The sequence below is a fragment of the Octopus sinensis genome, linkage group LG27, assembly GCF_006345805.1.
Source record: "Octopus sinensis linkage group LG27, ASM634580v1, whole genome shotgun sequence".
NCBI classification, from domain to species: Eukaryota; Metazoa; Mollusca; class Cephalopoda; order Octopoda; family Octopodidae; genus Octopus; species Octopus sinensis.
This window is the reverse complement of record NC_043023.1, coordinates 10,721,340-10,726,339: the sequence shown is the minus strand read 5'-3', so window position 1 is coordinate 10,726,339 and position 5,000 is coordinate 10,721,340. Positions and strand designations below refer to the sequence as shown.

At 36.0% G+C, this 5,000-nt stretch overlaps 1 protein-coding gene across 1 annotated transcript in view; it reads right to left on the bottom strand.

Annotated features, from left to right (window-relative positions):
* LOC115224993 (zinc finger protein 845-like) overlaps positions 1-5,000 on the bottom strand; it is a 254,784-nt gene that overhangs the window by 104,877 nt on the left and 144,907 nt on the right. The window lies entirely within an intron of this gene.

The window sequence follows — 5,000 nt, the reverse complement described above, 5'->3', positions numbered from 1 at the left end:
TGGCTTTGCCCTTTGAATATACATAATAAATGTATAAATATATAATATATATATATATATGATATATATATATATATATATATATATACACACATATATACAATATATATATTCTTTTCTTTTTTATTTATTTCTGTCATTTGACTGCGGCCATAATGGAGCACCGCCTTTAGTCGAACAAATCGACCCCAGGACTTATTCTTTGTAAACCTAGTACTTATTATATCAGTCTCTTTTGCCGAACCCCTAGGTTACGGAAAGAGAAATACATCAAGATCGGTTGTCAAGCGATGCTGGGGAGTACAAACACAGACACAAAGACAAACACAAATATATACATACATATAAACACATACACACATATATACACACTTATACACACACTTATATAATATATGTTATATATAATATATTAATATATATCAAAAACTGTCCGACGAACGAGAACGTGAAACTCAGAGTAGCAGGTTGAATTTTCTGCTGCTTTTTAAATAAAGATATTACTCTACCCTTGGTATTGAGTACTCTTTTTTCCACCTTGTTTCACCTTTATGTTTACTCGGTATATATATATATATATATATATATATATATATATATATATATATATATATATATATATATATATATATGTTATATATACATACATAAACATTTATGTATATACATATATGCACACACACGTACACACACACAACACACACACATAGTGTGATATTTTCATAGGTTTCTGTCAGTGTCGGCCTGGGACATGTCTAAATTTATAGCACAACCTGGTGAAGTCTTTCAAATCAGGATTAGGACAACATGGCCCACTCAAGTTCAGAGTTATTCCTTACGGAGACTTATCCAGTTTATCCGGGGTTTCTTGAAGGAATTTGTGCAAAGACTTCTCGAACTTTACGGGGTCTATTTCTGCTTTAATGTGTTTTGGTATGTTGTTAAGGAGACGGGGTCAACTGAGGTGAAATAATTGCGCCGTGTTTTTGTTTTAAGATGCGAGTGTGATTTATGTTGTGGGCGAATAGCACGGAGCCCAAGCCTTGGGCGTATCTTAAAGGTGAGAATATAAAAAGAATTATCAACCAAAGAATTATCAACAAACAATAACTCTGAGCACCTTTTCAAACTCCACCCTTTGACTTGTTTACAAAGTCAGAAAACAGCACAGCTCCCATGACTTCAGGAAACATTTTTTCACGCTGAGAGTTGCTGAAGCATGGAACAAACTGCCGGCATCAGTTGTTAGTTGTCAGAGCACTGCATCCTTCAAAACTTCCATGCTTCCTGAGATTCGCCAACACTACACTTGATTTTATCCCCTCCATACATACACGCAAGCATGTATCTGACTCATACATTGTTCGCTTTCTAGAAATTTGTACATTACTGTATATGCTTTATACGCACTTTTTGACAAGTTGTGGTGCATCTGAGCACTGTATACAATAATTTCATTATTATTATTTGTTTTATTATTATTTATTATTATTATTATTATTATTATTATATATCTTGGGTGTATCTTATAGGAGATAAATCATATATATATATATATGTGTGTGTGTGTGTGTGTGTGTGTGTGTGTGTGTGTGTGTGTGTATGTGTGTGTGTGTGTAGGTTTCTGTAAACAATACATATTAAAACCTGTTTGAATCGTGACACCATTTTTTAGATTTTTTTCTGTGGCTGCTTTATTGCAAAAGTAGTTGGCCACACCCAAGTAATGACACATACACTTGCAGGTGTGTATGTATGTAATTGTATATGTATGTATTATGTATGTATGTATGTACGTATGTATATGTATATATATATATATATATATATATATATATATATATATATATATATATATATATATTCAAATACACACACACACAAATGTGTGAATGTATCTTTGCTATGGGATAATTTCCTGCAAACCGACGGCTCTTGTACTTGATCACTTATACAAATATTGGTTTCAAAATTTGGTACAAGGGCAACAATTTCAGGGGAAGGGTTTAGTGGATTACATTGACCTTAGTGCTTATCTGGTACTTATTATATGAAATTATTGTATACAGTGCTCAGGTGCACCACAATTTGTCAAAAAGTGCGTATAAAATATATGCAGTAATGTACAAATGTCTGGAAAGCAAACAGTGTATGAGTCAGATACATGCTTGCGTGTGTGTATGGAGGGGAGAAAATCAGGTGGAGTGTTAGTGAATCTCAGGAAGTTTTGAAGGATGCAGTGCTCCGACAACTAACAACTGATGTCGGCAGTTTGTTCCATGCTTCAGCAACTCTCAACGTGAAAAAATGTTTCCTAAAGTCATGGGAGCTGTGCTGTTTTCTGACTTTGTAAATATGTCCACCGGTGTTAGACGGGTGGAGTTTAAAAAGGTGCTCAGAGTTATTGTTTGTAAGATGGTTGATAATTTTATGGGTGTCTGCCAAGTCAGCTGCCAGATGTCGGAGTTTCAATGTATCCATGCCCAAGGAAATAAGGCGTTCAGGATATGGCAAATGCCTGATGGAGGGTATTCTCTTATATCGACCCCGAAAGCATGAAAAGCAAAACCGACCATGGCGGAATTTGAAATCAGAACACAAGGAAAGACGAAATGTCCCCAAGTATTTTGCCCGGACTGCTAACGATTCTGCCAGCTCGCCACCTTCAGTTATATTAATTTTCATATTAACACTCTATTGAATTGATCTATACACTCTATACACAGATATGCATACATTTATGGTAAACTAAAGAAACGATTAACAATCTGTTATTGATCAATTAGGGGGATATCATCTATGTCTAAGGTAGAAATGGTCCTGGTGGCGGAATCGAGAGGGTTGCGATAGTGAAATACAGAAGAAATCCTTAAGTCTGTAACAGATTAATGAGAAACTTATTTTGACCTTGGAAATACGACTTAAAAATTTTACTTAACAACTACGACACTTAATTTACGTACATTAATATCAATGTATGTATGTATGTATGTATGTATGTATGTATGTATGTATGTATGTATGCAAGTGTGTATGTATGTATGTATGTATGTATGTATGTATGTATGTATGTATGTATGTATGCAAGTGTGTATGTATGTATGTGTGTGTATGTATGTATTTATGTATGTATGTATGTATGTATGTATGTATGTATGTATGTATGTATGTATGTGTGTGTGTGTGTGTGTGTGTGTGTGTGTATGTATGTATGTATGTATGTATGTATGTATTTTGTATGTATGTGTTTGTGAGCCAGTCCAAATAATGCTAATTCCATAAAAGTGCAGCGTGAAAAATTTATAGAAAATAATCATTGAACGCCTCAAGTAAGAAGGCCTTTTGTTGTTTCAGTTGAAATAACATTTGGAACATAATTGTGTGACGACGACCAGTTTTTCAAGTTTTTCTCTCCTGCAACGCCTTGAAATTTTAGTACAAAAGCAGTGATTAAACATTCGTATTTGGTGGTAAACAATCATTATTGTCATTATTACACACACACACACACACACACACACACACACACACACACACACACACACACACACACACACACACACACGCACACGCACACAATACACACACAGGCATGTCTATATTTCAAATATAAAAGTGTAACAACCTACCTTCTTTTATGTGTCTTCTCTCCTACTCTACCTACCTATCTATCTATCATCTATCTATCTATCTATCTATCTATCTATCTATCTATCTATCTATCTATCTAGATAGATAGATAGATAGATAGAGATATGGTAGGTTGGCAGGGAGGTAAGTATGTGTGTCGGTAGGTAGATAGGTAGGTAGATAGGTAGGTAGTAAGCTAGGTATACACGGTTAGACTTGAGACATTGTGTTTACTTGGATTCCAAAATAAAAATAATAAAATATATATTGACCTTCACCGCAAACTCACTCATGATCTTCATACCTCCAGAGGTAGCAGACGAGAGTTCGTTTCATTTGTGTGCCCTGGATATTATTCAAGTTATGGCTGTCTTGAAACAACTGTCGAGAGAAGGCTTTATATAATTCTTCTGTTTAGTTTGTTTCGTTCCTCTTCATTTTGTATTCTGTATTTTGTGTGTTCCAAGCTTAAATGTATTTATCTACCTTGCTGTCTCCAGAACAGTTCGATAACGATTACACTTCTAGGTAACTGTCCATGCTGAAGAGCTGGTCGTGGATAAAGAGGATGTAGTCAAGTTCTCATCCATTTGAGTACTACACTAAGATATATACACTAAGATTATGTGGCTTTCATCTACGCACTGTATATGCACAAACAGACACAGACAGAGACATACACACGCACACCCACATATATATATTTCTTTATTGCCCACAAGGGGCTAAACACAGAGGGGACAAACAAGAATAGACAAAGGGTTTAAGTTTATTACATCGACCCCAGTGCGAAACGGGTACTTTATTTATCGACCCCGAAAGGATGAAAAGCAAAGTCGACCTCGGCGGAATTTGAACTCAGAACGTAACGGCAGACGAAATACGGTTACGCATTTCGCCTGGCGCGCTAACGTTTCTGCCAGCTCGCCGCTTTGCACATACATATATATATACATAGAGAGAAAGAGAGAGAGAGAGAGAGAGAGAGAGAGAAAGAGAAAGAAAGAAAGAAGGAAAAAGAAATAGAAATGTAATGTTTGTCGGCACTCAAACATAGCTGTTCTAACCCCCAGCCCCTGAACGGTTTCGACCTCTTTGTGGTCATCCACGGTGGACGTACACATGGGCGCGCGGGTCAGTGTGGACGTGTATACTGAAATAGTGGTGTAAGCAGGGAACAACTAGTTTCAGCTGTTTAACCTCATCTGATCTCACCTGATACCAATTATTTCCCTATTCTGCCTTTCTTCTGTTATACACGCTGCTGCTCACTTGAATCACTGCCTTAAGCTAATCTTTATCAAGCAGTTATAACATACCGGTTATTTTAGTTGCTGTTCAAGTTAAAGCTTTGGCTACAAGTCACCATG